This window comes from Eptatretus burgeri, chromosome 3 (genome assembly GCF_056783735.1).
Source record: "Eptatretus burgeri isolate ZD-2024b chromosome 3, Ebu_testis_v1, whole genome shotgun sequence".
Lineage (NCBI taxonomy): Eukaryota > Metazoa > Chordata > Myxini > Myxiniformes > Myxinidae > Eptatretus > Eptatretus burgeri.
Window position 1 is genome coordinate 138,485,399 of NC_140963.1, and position 20,850 is coordinate 138,506,248.

Genomic DNA, 20,850 nt, shown 5'->3' on the forward strand with positions numbered 1-20,850 from the left:
TCTCCAAAACCCCCCATTTACTTTCTCAACAATCCTCTTGAAGAAGTCCTTTCAATCAAGACTATGGGTCTCACTATGTGCCATGATCTTTCCTGGGAAAACCACATTTCCAAGCTGACCTCCAAAGCCAATCGCCGACTGGGCAACCTCTGTCGTGAAAAATCCTTCCTCAGCCCACCTGAGCTTCTGACTACATACAAAGCTTTCGTCCGCAGCCTCATGGAGTACTGCTCTCCCCTATGGGCTGGTGCTCCCGCCTCCCACCTTTCTCGGCTTCACGCTGTGTAAATGAAGGCATTTAGGATCATTTGGATCTCCCGCGATGAGACTGAGTCTTTGGGTCTCTCACTCTCTCACCACAGGCAGGTCAGTGGTCTTTTTCTCTTCTACCGTCTCCCCTCTGGCCTGTCCCCCTTGCTCTGTCTGAGATGCCCCCCCCCCATATTTCCACAGGGTGCTCAAGGTCTGCCAGCAACCCCCTTCTGGTAAAACTCCCAAAATCAAGAATCACTGCTCAGCTTCACTCTTTCATTCCTCTTTTTTTCCAACCTTTGGAACAAACTCCCACACTCTCTTCAATCCCACTCTTCCCTCCAGGTCTTCAAAACAGCTGTTCACCACCATCTCTTATGTACACCACCATCCCCCATCCAAAACCATGATCTTTCTACCCCCGCTCATCCACCCAAGCCCACCTCCTTCAAATTCCCTGCTTTCCTTCCTGAAAGTCCCTGTAGTGTCCATCTTGTTTACCCCTTGTACCCCACTCCATCCCTCTCCCTTCTGCAGATCTCCTCGTGTCTCTGTTCCAGACTGTTTTTTTTCCTTTCCTCTCTTGCCCCTCTGATCTCCTGCTCCCCTTGTTGTACATTCTCTGTGTTAGCTCTCATATGAGCCTCGACAGTGCATACAAAAAATAAAATAAATGTTTGGAGCAATAAATTTCGGGTTTTGGTGATATTTGGGTCCATCAGTGGGCACACTTGAGTGTCTTCAAGGGTTGTTGAGATGTCATCAGGTTTGCTGTCTTGGCTGTCCCACGTACGGCGCCATAACACCAACTCTTGCGCTCGAATGTGGATAGCATAGGCATGCCCTCCTTCTCGTAACTCAGGATAGTGTTTAAAGATTGCTGATCCGGTAATTTAAACTGTGAAGGAATCAAACTCATGGCTCTTATCACCTACTTGGCCAAACTACCAAACCGCATGCTAAACCGCTGGATTTTCGAGTCGAGGAAAGGAATAAAAATGGCAAGCCTGAATTACTCTTTTGGTGCGTCTGCAGGTATATTATTTCTTTGAGTTAGCCTTCCACAACACCGAGGTGGAACTAATGATGTGTGACGTTTGCCACCTCTGCCATTTGCGTTGCCATCTCTACATCTCTACACAATCATAATCATGATCGTTTTCCCTTTCAGATGATTTGGTTCCTTTGACATGTTCCACCGTCGTGTAACTCTGCATAATATCCAGCATGGATCCCTGGAGCTTCTTACTCAATCCAATCATACTGTTTATTCCCCCCCCCAAAAAAAAAATGAACAACAGTCTGGAAGGATATATTGAATCTTGAATCTGCGATATGTTTCAGCAATGGCTTTCCCATCCAATCCACATTCTTGGGAGCTGGTGCCTTCAAAGCAAGCGAGAAGGGGCTCATACATTTCATCGAATACCTGTGATGTGGTGATCTCATAAATCTACCTGGTTTTGCAGAACAATTTTAATTTAGACTTCCCAATATGTTCAGTTTCGTCCCTTTCAGAATTCACATCCCTGATCGCTTCCTCAAGTCGTCTGCTTCTTTTTGGCAAGCATTTCAAGATGTCGAGTTGCTTCAGTGTGTCCAGCATTGTACAAGGAAATCAGACACAGGTGGAGGCCATTCAGCCCATCATGCCTGCACGATATCAACACACTCATTTATGAACACAAGATCCAAAGAAAAAAAATGCTAAATGTATATTTTTTATTGTGTTTTTGTTGGGTTTTTTTTAAATTATTTATTTATTTATTTATTTATTAAGTTTTTGTAGTTTTTATATTTTTTTCTTCTCCTTGGTTTGCGCTTGGTTTTAAAACACACAACATCAACCACACACCACCCCTTTACAAGACCCCTCACCAACAGCACTCCGTACACATGCACACAATCACCCATCAATGCTCAAACTACCGAAAGGTCCTGCCAACATCCCTATCCCCCTCTATCTCCATAACTTCCAGGTGCCCATCTAATATAAATTATCTACTGTTTCTGCTGCCACCACCTTTCCAGGGAGACCATTCCATGCATTAACTACTTTCTACCATCTTAACTCTCCTCTTCTTTACTCTCAGGCTATGGCCCCTGGTCCTATCACTCTCTATTCTGTTGAATAATTCATCTGCACATATATTATCTGTACCTTTCATTATCTTAAACATCTCTATCATATCTCCTCGTAACCACCTTCTTTCTTGTGTATAAAGCCCTGTCTCCTTCAGCCGCTTCTCATAGCTAAGTCTAGCTCGGCCCGGAATCAATTTAGTTGCCCTGCACTGAACCCTCTCTATGGCATCTACGTCCATCCTGAGTTGCGGTGACCAAAACTGCACACAATATTCTAGATGTGACCTTCACTAAATTCCTATCCAAGGTTAACACTACCTCTTTTGATTTATAAAATTAATGATCCCCCTTCGGATACAACCTAAAACCCAATTTGCTCTCCCTATAGCTGCCTCGCACTGTGTGCTGCCTGCTTACCTCCCATATCTATTACCACCCCCAGATCCTTCTCCTGTGTGACACACTCCATAATTACCCCTTGCATCCTGTAATCTCTATTTTCATTATTCTTTCCCATCCCCAACACCTTACACTTGCTCAGGTAAAATTCCATCTGCCAATCTTTTGCCTGATACTTTACTTCGGCTACTATTTTTTTCCTGGATGAACTGTTTTATACAGAGCAGGGGTTCATTCTGAAATGTTTTAAATGTGTAGGTGGCATTCGTAGGACAACTCTTTCGATGTTGCTCCAAGACGTCATCTCCGGCATCCACCTGGAATTACAGCAGCTCTTTAAAGTTTCCCTCGGTGAAGTTGCTGCATATTCCACCATCATCATCGCTGTGTGTCTTAAGTGTAATGCCCTGCCTGCCACAAAACTCCAACGATTTAACGATAGATATTATTATCTTTCTGTTTTTTACAATGTTGGCTGCAGCTTCACAGGAGAACGTTGCATTGATCCGTTTTGATGGATTGTTGTGTGTTTCTTGATATGCTTTTAGTTTAGACATGTACATCCAATAATAGTTGCACGTCGAATGTATCTTTCCGTCAATCAACAACAAAAATTGCATATGACGTCAAATAAATTTGAGGTCAACAACAGCATCTTTCCAATTTTGGAAAGGTTCACTTATCAATTTCTTTCGGCGGCGGTGTGCAGCGTCTGGGAAAAGACGACAGGCAAGGCAATAAAGACCATCGTCTGCTTTCGAATATGATTTGAAATCACACATTTTGAACCAGTCATGGCAACAGAATATTTTCATGTATCCAGGTGATTTGCACTTGTCCTTGTAAAGGTTGGTTGGAAATTTAAAGTTAATTTCTGGTTCCCTGTAAATGTTCAGATTGAATTTAAGATCATCAGTTGCATGGAGGATTATAATCTCTTTTGTCTGATTTCATTGGAGAACATTCACATCCACTTAGGTGTCTATCACACATACATTTGTCTGTTCTTTGTTCTGCCTGTGATGTTTTCGTCAACATTCTCCATGTCTTCAACTTCTGTAAACACAGATTGATGACCCCCATCTTCAAAGTCCACTGGGTGTTTACTACCCTTGCACACAAGTCTAACCACAAAAAGAAAATCAAATCAGGATGTTTTCTTATAATAGGATCAGTGGATAACATGAATTGGTTTGAATAAGTTATGTAATTGTTTATTATTTCAGAATGTTTATGATTCACGTTCAGATTTCGATTCGTTTTGATTAAAAATAAATAATTAAACATTCATAAGAACTCGGGATCTCTTGTATATGATGAAAGTATATCATCTCTCTCTCTCTCTCTCTCTCTCTCTCTCTCTCTCTCTCTCTCTCTCTCTCTCTCTCTCTCTCTCTCTCTCTCTCTCTCTCTCTCTCTCTCTCTCTCTGGAGTATATAACATCTACACAGACATTGCTCTCTCCCTTATCCATGTCAGTGTAGCATATATAACATCGACATGGACATTGGTCCCTTCCTTATCCATGTCAACTCCTACGGACAGGGAGTTCACTTTTGATTTCAGACCGAGCACTTTTTCTCTTCATTTTATCTTTGGAAGTGTATGAACAATAACATGACTGATGAGGATCAATTGTTGCCTCATCACCATATGTTTTGAGTAGCTCCTGGAATTTAGTGCAGAGTTCATCTCTGTACTGCACAAGATAGATCAGCTGTTTGATTGCAGAGACTTTGAACGTCTGCAATTCATCACTTCTCCCACTGCATGGCAGCAGCAGCATACATGTGTTGGTCGCCGTTTTCACGTCCTTAAAAACAATGGATGATACATTTTCTGCAGTAAATGTTAAATTCAAATAAATGCTTTCTCCATGAATGATTGACTTAGTTCTTCAATGAAAATGAGCAACTGACCTCTTTATGTCACTGATCATAGAAGATGGCGTCGCTTGGCAAAGGGTGTCTCTTTAATTGAGGATGAACACGGCAGCCTGGATTCCTGGAACGAAATGCAAAGATCACCACGCATTATTATTACATTATCTGAATTAACAAGTCTTAAAACAACTGCTTGTCAGAGAAATGCCCACATCTACTCCCCAAAAATGAAGGAGTGAAGATATTCAATTGTGATTTTTATCATTATTTTTTGAAGCTCCAAGCAGCCCCCACTCAAAGGCTGAGTTCCCCCGAAGTTGCCGGACTGGCAACCAAGCTGAATTTTTAAGTGTGTCCACACGAATAATGTGATTCAGCAAAAAACACCTTCGACTGGACTAGTAAGAATTTCTCGGTTAGCCGAATGGCAAATGGACTATTTATAACCCCAACACCCATTAAGACGAGGAAGACCCGAAAGACACCGAGGACCCAAAAGACAATGAGGCCCTTTGTCGAATCACCTGGTATAACCTCCTTTACTCAAATTATATTAAAGCGATCAGTCAAAACGTTTGCTGCTATGTCAGCTTTCAGCATCTTTGCATGGATGGAGTCTGGACCAGGGGCTTTACCTTTCAGCATCTCTGCATGGATGGAGTCTGGACCAGGGGCTTTACCTTTCAGCATCGCTTTGATGGTGGTTACGACCTCCGCTTTATTAGATTGACTCACAGTCAATGCCGAGCACTTCTTCACTTGGTAGTGGGTCACCTGGGTCATTTGGTTGAGGATGGTTAAGCACTTCTTTAAAGTGTTCAACCCATCTTGCTGCTTGCTCCTGTTGCAACATGAAAACACTCCCATTCTCACCTTTTATAGAGACCGTTTGTTTCAACTTGTTACCACACAGCCATTTGGTGATCTTATGGACAGTACTCATCCCATCCAGTGTTTCAGCACGTTCAGCTTCCCTAGCTAACTCTTCCAAGAAGAACCTCTTGTCTTTTCTTGCATTTCTTTATCCTTGATCTTATAGGCTTCTTGTGTCTGTTTGTGAAACCTTTGTGATTTAATAGTTTGCAACTTCTCCTTCAGCAGCCTTCTTTCCTCCATTAAATGCCATGTACCATAATATGATAACCATTCTAGGCTTTGTATTATTTTTATATTACTCCCTATTTATAACTCCCCCTTTATTGTTTAATTATTGGGTCACGTGACTCTTTGGATGAGAGAGAACCGAAGAAACCACACTATGGGTTTTGTATATCCTCTTTCGGGAATTTTATGGCATGGCCAGAACGCGGGCAGACATCCGTACCTCCTGTCGGGAAAAGGTTAAAGAGAGAAACCAAGGAGGGCTGGAACCTCGACTTGATTCTTGTCCTGAAAACTCCCGCTGCTTGCTGTGCCTCCTTTTGGTGTAACGGGGGATTAACTTGATTGATACTGGTTCCTGATTGCTCCAATCTGGTCCAAGAGAAGATGGAACTTGGGGAGAGCAGGTCCTCTCTGTGCTCTTGAGCACACCACTGGTAACATTGAACTCGCTAATCATACCACCCACTGATCATGCTCTGTCTTCTTATTCTTCTTCTGACGTACGGCAGCTTGGCTGCCGGGTAGCTATCATTTTGTTGGGGTCCAATACCAGTACACACTGGTACTCATTTCATCAACCTCGGAAGGATGACAGGCTGAGTCAACCCCACCTGGTGTTAATTCAGTGGCCAACGGGGCTTGAACTCAGGATCATAAGATCTCAAGACAGCCTCCCTAACCACGAAGTCAACACCAAGCTTGTCACGCTCTATGAACGTTCTTCACCAATCACCATAAGAAACCATCTTTGTTCGTAATTTCCCTGAAAGTGGCAACAGCTTCTCTTGGCCTTGTACCTTCCCTTTTGGAGTTCCAACTGCGAAGTACTGATGGTGAAGGAGAGCTTTTTCTAAGATGAGTAATGTCAGGTATAAAGTGTTTACTTGGTAACAAGTTGAACAGGTGTCGTGTTTTATGATTGTCATTTATTCACCGATTACTGCAGTTTCACCTTGGTCGAGTGACCACATCGACATGGTTGTTATCCTGATGAGTTTTCTGATGATAACGGATGTTTTTGAACACATTATACAACAGATGAAGCCACGACGAGGAACCAATATGAATCCACAACGGGAGAAGAGACCAACAACCCTTCATCACTCTCTGGATGCTGACCGGCTCTCCATGTCGTCGCTCTCTTCCCATTCGCCATGTTTGTTTTCCCAGTTCAAGGCTATGGTGAAAAACGTTTGTATAAATACTGTATCCGTAGGACGTGATAACAAACTCCTCGGTGTGTTTCCATCTCTGCACATGTGATTGTTTTTATCAATTAATATCAAAGGTTATATTTGTTTGAAATGAAACTTATGGGAATTGCACTTCAGCTCGATTTCCTCTCTCTGTCTCTCTGTCTCTCTGTCTCTCTGTCTCTCTGTCTCTCTGTCTCTCTGTCTCTCTGTCTCTCTGTCTCTCTGTCTCTCTGTCTCTCTCTCTGTCTCTCTGTCTCTCTCTCTCTCTCTCTGTCTCTCTCTCTCTCTCTCTCTCTCTCTCTCTCTCTCTCTCTCTTTCTCTCTCTCTCTCTCTCTCTCTCTCTCTCTCTCTGAAATTGTTGATTGGTTTCAGATATTATTTCTTTTTTTTTTAAACTGCAGAGGATGTGTTTGTGGGTTACAGCGTGTAGATGGAAAGGAATTTATCATCAAGTAGAACGGCACTCGGTGGAGCGCATACCTCACCAAGGTAGACCTTGATCTCACCCTTTCCTTCATGACATTGGGCATAAGGCTTGGCTTACAAGGGATAGGTTTGACATCGCCTCGGACCACCCACCACCTTACCTGTTATAGGCAGTGTTGTCATCCAAACAAAGGCTTCAGAAAAAAGTCCCACAAATGCTCCTGAAGAAAGATATATCATGAATACCAGAATATCATCTACATTGCAATGTGGATACTTGATAAATATCTTTCCATGGAGAACGAACATTCAAATATGATGTGAAAAGGAAGATTTCATCACCGGTGGGGGAAGTTCATGTGACCGGATTGACATGATGTTTAAAAATCGAAAAAATAAATAAACCAAAACCCCAAGTGTGGGTTCATTCTTCTTCCAGGTTCGGTAGGAAGAACATGAAGAACATTTGTGAATGAGAGAGTTCATCGAACACCTTACCTGGCGCAGTCTTGAGAAGGACTTGGTGTGAACCAACTCTTCGATTTTTCATCAAACTGATCTGACGCAGCGTGCTACGTTTGCAATTATGACGTCACAATGGAGGCACTTATGACATCATAAACAATGGAATATTTCTGGTTGATGCGTCCGATCAGGTTGAAATTTAAAACATACAGTGTGTTTCAAAAATACCATCGAAACGGATAACGTAAATAAAGCAAAAACGAAGAATAACGTTGTATAATTTGTGGTTCTATATATATATATATATATATATAGATCTTCTTCTTCTTCTTTCGGCTGCTCCCATTAGGGGTCGCCACAGCGGATCATCCGTATGATCCGCATAGTGATTTGGCACATGTTTTACGCCGGATGCCCTTCCTGACGCAACCCTGGTCGCCTCTTGCGACACAGGGATATGGTACACCTATTTTAACCGGGGTATACACCGGCCCAGTACACTGGTACTCATTTCGCCGACCTCGGAAGGATGACAGGCTGAGTCAACCCCCTGGTGTATTAATTCAGTGGCCCAACGGGGCTTGAACTCAGGACCTTTTGGATCCCAAGCCACTGCCATAACCACTGCGCCAACACCAGGCTATGTATATATATATATATATATATATATATATATATATATATATATATATATATATATATATATATATATATATATATATATATATATATATATATATATATATATATATATATATATATATATATATATATATATATATATATATATATATATATATATATATATATATATGGACTCTTGACGTGGGTACAGCAGTTCAAATCGTGTGTGTATATCGAGACCCTAGACATTGACAGAGCAGTTCAAATCGTGTGTATCGATGGGGACTCCAGGTGGGGTATCTGGGTTCAAATCGTATATGTATTGTGATTCAAGGCATGGATAGACCGGTTAAAATCGGATATGGATAGTTAGTATCAGGTGGGAGGTATATAGCGGTTGAAATCGGTTTATATCAACACGATGTTTGTTTCCCAAACTCCTCCAGCACCCTGCCATGATTGGGATTCGAACCGAGTTTACTGCGACCACAACACAGATCACTAACAACGACTGGATCATGGCAAATGGTGCGAACAGGTTTGCTATTACTGGATGTAATTTTAATAAAGAAGGAATAGAATTAAAATTTTCCTCTTTGTGGAAGGTAATTCAAATCCCTCTCATCGTTTCTTACAATTGATAAAAAAGATGCTGCTGGTTCTGTGATTAGACATTTGGATTTCCTTTCACCTGTCCTGGGAGGTGTTGTCATCCAAACAAAGGCTTCAGTAAAAGTCCCACAAATCCTCCTGATGAACAAAATATCATGAATACCATAATATCGTTTACATTGCAATGTAAATACTTGGTAAATACCTTTCCATGGTGAACGAACATTCAAATATGATGTGAAAAGGAAGATTTCATCACCGGTGGGGGAAGTTCACGTGACCGGATTGACATGATGTTTAAAAATCGAAAAAATAAATAAACCAAAACCCCAAGTGTGGGTTCATTCTTCTTCCAGGTTCGGTTGGAAGAACATGAAGAACATTTGTGAATGAGAGAGTTCATCGAACACCTTACCTCGCGCAGTCTTGAGAAGGACTTGGTGTGAACCAACTCTTCGATTTTTCATCAAACTGATCTGATGCAGCGTGCTCCATTTGTAATTATGACGTCACAATGGAGGGACTTATGACATCATAAACAATGGAATATTTCTGGCTGATGCGTCCGATCAGGTTGAAATTTAAAACATACAGTGTGTTTCAAAAATACCATCGAAACGGATAACGGAAATAAAACAAAGGCGAAGAATAACGTTGTATAATTTGTGGTTCTATATATATATATATATATATATATGTATATATATATATATATATATATATATATATATATATATATATATATATATATATATATATATACATATATATATATATATATATATATATATATGTATATGTATATATATATATATATATATATATATATATATATATATATATATATATATATATATGTATATGTATATGTATATATATATATATATATATATATATATATATATATATATATATATATATATATATATATATATATATATATATATATATATATATATATATATATATATATATATATATATATATATATATGGACTCTTGACGTGGGTACAGCGGTTCAAATCGTGTGTGTATATCGAGACCCTAGACATTGACACAGCAGTTCAAATCGTGTGTATCGATGGGGACTCCAGGTGGGGTATCTGGGTTCAAATCGTATATGTATTGTGATTCAAGGCACGGATAGACCGGTTAAAATCGTATATGGATAGTTAGTATCAGGTGGGAGGTATATAGCGGTTGAAATCGGTTTATATCAACACGATGTTTGTTTCCCAAACTCCTCCAGCACCCTGCCATGATTGGGATTCGAACCGAGTTTACTGCGACCACAACACAGATCACTAACAACGACTGGATCGTGGCAAATGGTACGAACAGGTTTGCTATTACTGGATGTCATTTTAATAAAGAAGGAATAGAATTAAAATTTTCCTCTTTGTGGAAGGTAATTCAAATCCCTCTCATCGTTTCTTACAATTGATTTGATTACAATTGATTACAATTTCTTAAACCAAAACCCCAAGTGTGGGTTCATTCTTCTTCCAGGTTCGGTTGGAAGAACATGAAGAACATTTGTGAATGAGAGAGTTCATCGAACACCTTACCTGGCGCAGTCTTGAGAAGGACTTGGTGTGACCCAACTCTTCTGTTTTTGTCAAACTGATCTGATGCAGTGTGCTGCATATGCAATTGTGACGTCACAATGGCGGAAGTTATGACATCATAAACAAAACATGGAATATTTCTGGCAGATGCGTCTGATCAGGTTGAAATTTAAAACATATAGTGTGTTTCAAAAATACCAAGATAACTTTCGTTGTTAATATTTTGAGAACCACAAATGATACAACTATACCATTTGGTTTATATGACACAGAAACTTATAACGTTTTGTGCACACCACCTCTTCTTTCCCGCCTCTGGATGAAACACACACACACACACTCTTCTATCCCATTCTTCCCTCCAGATCTTCAAAACAGCTTTTCACCACCATCTCTTATTTTCCCCCCCATTCAAAACCATGATCTTTTCTACCCCCATTATCCACCCCAAACCCACCTCCGTCAAATTCCGTTTTCCTTCCTGAAAGTCCCTGTGGTGTCCATCTTGTTTACCCCACTAACCCAGCCCCATCCCTCTCCCTTCCACAAATCTCCTATTGTCTCTGTTCCCCACTGTTTTGTGCTTGCCTCTCCCTCCCCTTTTGTCTCCTGCTCCCTTTGTTATCCATACCGTGTGTTAGCTTACATACGAGCCTCGACATTGCAAACAAAAATAAAATCACACAAAAGAGAACAATATCGTTGCATCATTTGTGGTTCAAATTGTGTATTTGTGGGGACTCTTGGCGTGGTTATAGTAATTCAAATGGTGTGTATGTCGGGACTTGAGGTGGGGTATAGGAGTTCAAATCGTGTATATATAGGAACTCTAGGCAGCGAGTAGGGGGTTCAAATCGTGGAAATATAGGAACTCCAGGTGGGGTGTAGGGGTTCAAATTGTGTGAATATAGGAACTCCAGGAGGGGCGTTGGGGTTCAAATTGTGTGAATATAGGAACTCCAGGTGGGGCGTAGGGGTTCAAATTGTGTGAATATAGGAACTCCAGGTGGGGTCTCGGGGTTCAAATGGGTGGAAATATAGGAACTCCATGCGGGGTGTAGGTGTTCGAATTGTGTGTATTTCGGAACTCAAGGCAGGGTAACTGGGTTCAAATCGTGTATACATATATATAGGAACTCTAGGTGGGGAGTAGGGGTTCAAATTGTGGAAATATAGGAACTCCATGCGGGGAGTAGGGAGTTCAAATTGTGTGTGTATAGGAACTCCATGCGGGGTCCAGGGTTCAAATTGTGTGTATAGAGGAACTCAAGGCGAGTAACTGGGTTCAAATCGTGTATACATATATATAGGAACTCTAGGTGGGGAGTAGGGGTTCAAATTGTGGAAATATAGGAACTCCATGCGGGGAGTAGGGAGTTCAAATTGTGTGTGTATAGGAACTCCATGCGGGGTCCAGGGTTCAAATTGTGTGTATAGAGGAACTCAAGGCGAGTAACTGGGTTCAAATCGTGTATACATATATATAGGAACTCTAGGTGGGGAGTAGGGGTTCAAATTGTGGAAATATAGGAACTCCATGCGGGGAGTAGGGAGTTCAAATTGTGTGTATAGAGGAACTCAAGGCGAGTAACTGGGTTCAAATCGTGTATATATAGGAACTCTAGGTGGCGAGTAGGGGTTCAAATTGTGGAAATATAGGAACTCCATGTGGGGTGTAGGGGTTCAAATTGTGTGTATATCGGAACTCTAGGTGGGGAGTCGGGGTTCAAATTGTGGAAATATAGGAACTCCATGCTGGGTGTAGTGGTTCAAATCGTGTATATATAGGAACTCTCGATGAGGAGTCGGGGTTCAAATCGTGGAAATATAGGAACTCCACGTGGGGTGTAGGGGTTCAAATTGTGTGAATATAGGAACTCCAGGCGGGGTCTCAGGGTTCAAATCATGGAAATATAGAAACTCCATGCGGGGTGAAGGGGTTCAAATTGTGTGTATATAGGAACTCCATGCGGGGTGTAGGGGTTCAAATTCTTTGTGTATAGGAACTCAAGGCGGGTAACTGGGTTCAAATCGTGTATATATAGGAACTCTCGGTGAGGAGTAGGGGTTCAAATTGTGGAAATATACGAACTCCATTCGGGGTGTAGGGGTTCAAATTTTGTGTATATAGGAACTCCAGGCGGGGTGTTGGAGTTCAAATTGTGGAAATATAGGAACTCCATGCCGGGAGTCGGGGTTCAAATTGTGTGTATATAGGAACTCAAGGTGGGGTGTTGGGATTCAAATCGTGGAAATAGAGGAACTCCATGCGGGGAGTAGGTGTTCAACTTGTGTGTGTATATAGGAACTCCAGGCGGGGTCTCTGGGTTCAAATCGTGTTTATATCGGAACTCCATGCGGGGTGTAGAGGTTCAAATCGTGTATATATAGGAACTCTCGGTGGGGAGTGGGGGTTCAAATCGTGGAAATATAGGAACTCCATGCGGGGAGTAGGGGTTCAAATTGTGTGTATATGGGAACTCAAGGCGGGTAACTGGGTTCAAATCGTGTTTATCTCGGAACTCTAGGCTGGCTGTAGTTGTTCAAATCGTGGAAATATAGGAACTCCATGCGGGGAGTAGGGATTCAAATTGTGTGTATATAGGAACTCTAGGTGGGGTGTCGGGGTTCAAATCGTGTTTATATCGGAACTCCATACGAGGAGTAGGGATTCAAATTGTGCAAATCGGAACTCGAGGTGGGGTGTAGGGGTTCAAATCGTGGAAATATTGGAACTTCATGCGGGGAGTAGGGGTTCAAATTGTGTGTATATAGGAACTCTAGGTGGGGTGTCGGGGTTCAAATCGTGTTTATATCGGAACTCCATACGAGGATTAGGGATTCAAATTGTGCAAATCAGAACTCTAGGCGTGCGTTGAGCGGTTAAAATCGGATATGGATAGTTAGTATCAGGTGGGAGGTATATAGCGGTTGAAATCGGTTTATATCAACACGATGTTTATGTCCCGAACTCCTCCAGCACCCTGCCATGATTGGGATTCGAACCGAGTTTACTGCGACCACAACACAGATCACTAACAACGACTGGATCGTGGCAACTGGTATGAACAGGTTTGCTATTACTGGATGTAATTTTAATAAAGAAGAAAAGGAATTAAAACCTTCCTCTTTGTGGAAGGTAATTCAAATCCCTCTCATCGTTTCTTCCAATTGATGAAAAAGATGCTGCTGGTTCTGTAATTAGACATTTGGATTTCCTTTCACCTGTCCTAGGAGGTGTTGTCATCCAAACAAAGGCTTCAGTATAAGTCCCACAAATCCTCCTGATGAACAAAATATCATGAATACCATAATATCGTTTACATTGCAATGTAAATACTTGGTAAATACCTTTCCATGGTGAACGAACATTCAAATATGATGTGAAAAGGAAGATTTCATCACCGGTGGGGGAAGTTCACGTGACTGGATTGACATGATGTTTAAAAATCGTAAAAATAAATAAACCAAAACCCCACGTGTGGGTTCATTCTTCTTCCAGGTTCGGTTGGAAGAACATGAAGAACATTTGTGAACGAGAGAGTTCATCGAACACCTTACCTCGTGCAGTCTTGAGAAGGACTTGGTGTGACCCAACTCTTCTGTTTTTGTCAAATTGATCTGATACAGCGTGCTGCATATCCAATTGTGACGTCACAATGGAGGCAGTTATGACATCATAAACAAAAAATGGAATATTTCTGGCAGATGCGTCTGATCAGGTTGAAATTTAAAACATAAAGTGTGTTTCAAAAATATCAAGATAACTTTGGTTGTTAATATATTGAGAACCACAAACGATACAACGATACCATTTGGTTGATATAATAACAGAAACTCATGACGTTTTGTGCACACCACCTCTTCTTTCCCGCCTCTGGATGAAGCGCACACACTCTTCTATCCCATTCTTCCCTTCAATTCTTCAAAACAGCTGTTCACCACAATCTCCTATTTTCCCCCATCCAAAACCATGATCTTTTCTACCCTCATTAATCCACCCCAAACCCACCTCGTTCAAATTCCCTGTTTTCCTTCCTGAAAGTACCTGTAGTGTCCATCTTGTTTAACCCACCTACCCAGCCCCATCCCTCTCTCTTCCATAAATCTCCTATCGTCTCTGTTCCCCACTGTTTTGTGCTTCCCTCTGCCGCCCCTCTTGTCTCCTGCTCCCTTTGTTATCCGTACCGTTTGTTAGCTTACATATGAGCCTCGACATTGTACACAAAAAAAGAAAATCACACAAAAGAGAAGAATATCGTTGTATCATTTGTGGTTGGAAATATATTTATGGGGACCCGAGGCATGGTATGGATAGAGCAGTTCAAATTGTGGGTATGTCAGGACTCTCGGCGGGGTGTGGCTGTTGAAATCGTCTCGATAATCGGGTCTCCAGGCGGGTGTGGGGTTTAAATTGTGTATATATAGGGACTTAAGGCATGGATAGAGTGGTCAAAATCAGATATGGATAGTAAGTATCAAGTGGGAGGTATATAGCGGTTGAAATCGGTTTATATCAACACGATGTTTGTCTCCAAAGCTCCTCCAGCACCCTGCCATGATTGGGATTCGAACTAAGGTTACTGGGACCACAACACAGACCACTAACTACCACTCGATCGTGGCAACTGGTGTTAACAGGTTTGCTATTACTGGATGTAATTTTAACAAAGAAAAGGCAGCCCACGAGTACTTGCTGCGTTTGGCTCAGCATGTTTGCTTCCACCAGTGTGCGTCCAGAGCAGTCAGGCTTTACACCAGAGGTCAACGATTGACCGTATCCTTGCCCTTCTGGTCCTCACCGAACGCAGATGAGTTTTGGCAGGGGCTGCTTGACCAGCCTGTTTTGAGGTCATGGAGAGATTCACTTACCTTGGCAGTGATATTCATGTCTCTGCTGGCTGTGAATCGGAGGTCAACAGACGTCTGGGTCGGGCCTGGGGAGTCATGGATTTACTGGATCATGGGGTGTGGCGCTGCCGGTACCTGTGCGGGAGGACGAAAGTCCGAGTCTTCAGGTCATTGGTGCTTCCAGTCTTGCTCTACGGGTGTGAGACTTGGACTCTGACCAGGGATCTGAGATGAAGACTTAATTCCTTTGGGACCAGTTTCATCAGAGAATCCTTGGTTATCGCTGGTCAAGCATTGTGTCCAACGAGCGGTTGCTGAGAGAGACTCAGATGACATTTGTTACCTGCATAATCCGTGAGCGTCAGTTGCGGCTGTATGGACATGTGGCTCGTTTTCCTGACGCTGATCCTGCTCACCAGATTCTCTCAGCGAGAGGGTCTCCTGAGTGGAGGAGGCCAAGGTGCTGACCACGTGCCTCATGGTTGCAGCAGGTTGATCATCTCAAGGAGATTGGGATGGGCCAGGCATCTGCCTGGGGGATGGACTGATGGAGGGCCCTGGAGTACCGGCGGAAAGTGGACGCAGCGAGGGGCTGCTCCGGTGCATGCTCCCACACCTGACTTGACCTTCGGGTGGTGTTTAATATGACGGATCATTTTTTGCCAAGCCAGCCATTCCTTATCAACCATCTCGTTGGAGTGCTTATTTGAGTGTTTAAGCCACTTGGCGAGCACTCTCCAATATTCGCACTGTCGCTGAATACTTTATATCAAGCAGTGAAGTCAGGGGCCACTCACCTGCATTGGCCAAGTGTTGTTCTGCGGTGTAACAAGCGGTGATAGGTTCGTTGAAAATGTGCAAATTTCATTTTACATGACGTTTCCCCTTTTTCTGCAATCTTCCATGACACGACTGGTCACTTCAGCATAAATACAAATTTAAATGAAAAACATTTCGTTTTTAAAAGTTTCTTCAACCATTTTATGTCATGCTTGGTGAAGCTAATTGGCACGCGTTCTTCAAGCTTCAATGGCCATACCGTGGTTCGATACCAGAGGTAGGAAGGCAAAATAAATAATATAATCACAATGAGTTAAAATGTTTTCAGTTGCTCTGAGGTATTGAGGTATTAATTGCCGCATCACGGCAGGAAAACTGAGAGGTACGTATGCTCGCTCTAAGCTGTGTAGACTGGGTTTGAATCTCGACCCAGCTATAAACTGTCACCCTGGTGTTTCACAGGCAGGGTGATTCATCAAAGTGTGTGCCATCTCTCGGGTGGATGTTAAACTGGACATCACGTCTGCCGGAATCCCTCTCCCCCTCCCATCTCTCTCCCCTCTCCCTCCCACCCCTCTCCCTCCCTCTCTCTCCCACCCTCCCTCAACCCAACGCCCATCCCTCAACCCCCACCCCTCCCCCTTTGTTCAGGGGACTGTTAAAGACTGCCGGTTTAGTTTTGAATTTAAAATGGATTCCTCAGAGTGTAGCATGTACGAATCAGATTCGGAGTGGGCCGACCAGAGGGGTGTACAGGTCGCTGCATGTGCGAGCATGCATTAATGCATGCGGTCAGGCCTTTGCCAGGTAGATGTCGGGGGTTTTAAATGCTCCCGCCCGGTTTTAGAAAGAACCTGGAGGTTCAAAAGAAAATGTTGCTGTTTGGGCATGTTTTATCACTCTTCCCTTCCCCACATGCTGCCTTCCCTTCCCCACCCCTCATGCTGCCTTCCCTTCCCCCTCCCCCCCATGCTGCCTTCCCTTCCCTCCACCCCCCATGCTGCCTTCCTTTCCCCTCACACTGCCTTCCCTTCCCATCATGCTGTCTTCCCTCCCCTTCCCCTCACACTGACCTTCTCCCAAACCCTATCCCCTCTCCACCCCCCATGAACATTTCTGGGTTTTCTCCGCATGCTAGATTAACATGTTGTTTTAATGTACCCCATTTCATTCAATCCTGTACTACCCCCCCCCCCTCCATAAGTCCCACTACTAGGACGGCACTCGGTCGAGTGCATACCACTGCCAGGCTGAACAGTTTACATTTTGTATCCCATTGATGAGCTGGATCTGAACCAAAATCTAATCTGCTTGTTCTTGTCACCTGAATTCGTAGTGCGTTCTGCGCATGCGCAAACAACCGCCGGACCTCGTGGTGCGTTCTGCGCATGCGCGAACGACCCCCAGACCAACCAACTCCTCCAACTAGTTCTGTCAATACTCGTCCACAACTTTTTGAGATATCATGATATATATGTATAGTTTTTGACCCTATATCTCAATTTTAGAAATTAGGCCCATGTTGACCTAAAAAATAATTGGTGGTTGAATGAATTGACCTGATATGCAAATCCTGTTCGAATTTCAAGTCAATCATATGCAAATTGAGGATTTTAGAAAGCGATCATAAGTTGTTGACCATTTGGCCTATGTTGACCTTTTGGCATGTGCTGACCTCAAAAATAATTGGTGGTTGTATTCAGTGAGGTGACATGAAAATCCTGTTCAAATTTTAAGTCAATCAGATGAAAGCTGACAATTTTAGAAATTTGGCCTATGTTGACCTTTTTACCTTTGTTGACCACAAAATAATCGTGGTGCTTGAATTCAATAAGTTGATATGCAAATGGTCATCAAATTTCAAGTCAATTGGATGAAAACTGACAATTTTTGAAACAATTTTTAGAGTTGTGGTCCATGTTGATGTTTTGGCTTATGTTGACCTATTGGCCAATATTGACCTCAAAAATAATAGGTGGTTGAATTCCGTGACCTGATATGCAAATGGTCTTCAAATTTCAAGTCAATAAGATGAAAATTGAGGATTTTAGAAATTTGGCCCATGTTAACCTTTTGGTCTAGTTTGACTTTTTGGTCTTGGTTGATCTCAAAATTAATAGGTGCTCGAATTCAGCGACCTGATATGCAAATGGTTTTCAAATTTCAAGTCAATCGGAAAAAAAATTGACAATTTTAGAAACAATTAAAAAATTTGGCCAATTTTGAATTGACCTTATGGCCTATGTTGACCTTTTGACCTCCGTTAACCTCAAAAGTAATAGGCGGTTCAATTAATTGACCTGATTCGCAAATACAGTTCAAATTTCAAGTCAATCGGATGAAATTTGAGGAAAATCCGGCTCAAATTGGCCTGTTGGCCTACGTAGACCATTTGGTCGACCGAATTGTACGAAACTTCAATGCGGGACCGTCGCAGGGTCGGTGACATCAATCTCCGAAAATTGAAGTGAACGTTCGGTTGAACGGTTTGGGCTGGAGGTGAGCGGACAGACAAACACACAAACGGAGGTGATCAAGACTGGTCAAAAAAAATATATATTTTTTTTGAAAAAGTAACAAACAAACGAACTCAAATGCAACACCCTCTCTCTTCTGCCGAGGGTAAGAAGAGCAGTATAATTTTCTGGATCCTGTCCATGGACCATAATAAACGTCCATTTCTCATTAAACATGAAAAATAATCAAATTTTGTTGGAAAACATGGCAAAAGTTGAGAATGTCCACATTTTGATGCTATTGAAGGTAATCGGGATAGAGCACAACAAGTTCTTACTGTGACGAACACACGAAATAAGTCATTGTATTTTCATGAACATGAAGTGCTATATTTTCCTCCTGTAGCATACTCTGCAACCACAGGTACTACTTTAGTCAACTGCTACCTTCAACTATTAGACTGGTGCTATTGATGACGGTTACGACTACTCACTCCACTGTTATTATTCTGATACCATGTGATTTGTAGGCATATAACAGTATTTAGAAACCCTTTTACTTGCATAATGCGGCACCATGGTGAGGATGCTTCGGTACATTTGCAAGTGTGGCAGCTTTGTGCACATGGACATGTTATCAGCTCTCTACAAGCTTTGGAAACTTTCTCAGTCGTGATCCAAACTGGTGTCAGAATGGTATTCCACAATCACAAGGAGGTTTGCTCCAGCCATTTTTGCCAAGACTAGTGTCGTCTCGGTCTGTTGCCACTTGTCACACATTCTTATCAGCTGATGCAGTCTAAAAACTCCATCAGGTTATGTTCCTTCTTACAGAATATGCATTTTTGAACATCCAAAGTATGGCGTTTATGGATCCTTTTCGCATTTGTGGCTCATTATATCTTCTGCAACCTCATCTTCAGTTGTCTGCCTCTTTTTAGCTCTTTGTAGTTTAGTATTGTTGAACTTTCTTTGGCAGGCTGCATGTCATTTGGTATAATGTTCAACAAAGCTCTCACTGCTTTCATGATCCCCAAAGTGAATTTTCACTGGTAAGGCATTGATGGCTGAATTCGGCAACATTTTGGAGAAAGCTATTTTAAGATATCGGATGCTTCTGGATTATTACTGTGAAAGGGGAACTTTAAGGCCTCAGATGTTTGCTTCTGACAAATAACACAAAGCGTCCAGTCCATTATGACGTGCAAAATCGAAGATTTTAAAAGTATATTGGTGAGTCAATTTTGTTATTCTGTCGATCTGTCTATCTGTCTGTCTGTCTGTCCGTCTGTTTGTCGCCTACAGGTGACAATTTTAAACCAATCTTCACGAAACTTCACCACATGGTAGAGTTTGTCATAAGAAAGAAGCCTATTGTTTACGAGGTCAAAAGGTCAAAATAGGTCAAAGGTCAACAACTAAGGTGGTATTTCTAAAATCCCCAAATTTCATCCGATTGACTTGAAATTTGAAGAGGATATCCACTGATGAGCCAAAACATTATGACCACTGACGGGTGAAGTTAATAACATTGATTGTCTTGTTACAATGGCACCTGTCAAGGGGTGGGATATATGAGGCAGCAAGTGAACAGTCAGTTCTTGAAGTTGATGTGTTGGATGCAGGAGAAATGGGCAGGAGTAAAGACCTGAGCGACTTTGAAAGGGGCCAAATTGTTTTGGCCAGACGACTGGGTCAGAGCATCTCTGAAACGGCAAGGCTTGTGGGGTGCTCCTGATCAGCAGTGGTGAGTACTTACTGCCAATGGTCTGAGGAGGGACAAACCACAAACCGGCGACAGGTTGTTGGGCGCCCAAGGCTCATCGATGCACGAGAGCAACGAAGGCTATCCATACTGGTCCGAACCGACAGAAGGTCTACTGTGGCACAAGTCACAGAAAATTTTTAATGGTGGTCACAGGAGGAATGTGTCACAATCCACAGTGCATCACACCCTGCTGCGTATGGGGCTGCGTAGCCGCAGACCGGTCAGAGTGCCCATGATGACTCCTGTCCACCGTCGAAAGTGCCTACAATGGGCACGCGAGCGTCGGAACTGGACCTTGGAGCAGTGGAAGAAGGTCGCCTGGTTCGATGAGTCCCGTATTCTTTTAGATCATGTGGATGGCCGTGTACGTGTGCGCCGTT

At 42.4% G+C, this 20,850-nt stretch overlaps 3 long non-coding RNA genes across 4 annotated transcripts in view; 2 read left to right on the plus strand and 1 right to left on the minus strand.

Annotated features, from left to right (window-relative positions):
• Window positions 1-4,077, plus strand: part of LOC147031107 (uncharacterized) — a 12,860-nt gene extending 8,783 nt beyond the window's left edge. Inside the window, exons 2-3 of the long non-coding RNA XR_015056662.1 lie at window positions 1,771-1,880; window positions 2,995-4,077. This is a non-coding gene — a long non-coding RNA (uncharacterized LOC147031107). The remainder of the gene's footprint in view (window positions 1-1,770; window positions 1,881-2,994) is intronic.
• A 77-nt stretch (window positions 4,078-4,154) lies between these two features.
• Window positions 4,155-7,923, minus strand: LOC147031108 (uncharacterized). Its single transcript, XR_015055836.1, has 3 exons — window positions 7,508-7,923; window positions 4,656-4,740; window positions 4,155-4,549 (listed from the first exon to the last, which is right to left on the minus strand). It is a non-coding gene; the product is annotated as an uncharacterized LOC147031108 (long non-coding RNA).
• LOC147031109 (uncharacterized) lies at window positions 6,671-14,472 on the plus strand. 2 transcript variants are annotated; one of them, XR_015055834.1, is made up of 6 exons: window positions 6,671-6,905; window positions 8,882-8,963; window positions 10,297-10,378; window positions 10,557-10,640; window positions 13,596-13,677; window positions 14,118-14,472. It is a non-coding gene; the product is annotated as an uncharacterized LOC147031109 (long non-coding RNA). The 2 variants fall into 2 exon arrangements; XR_015055835.1 differs by having other exon boundaries at window positions 6,671-6,879.
• Window positions 14,473-20,850: the final 6,378 nt, after the last annotated feature.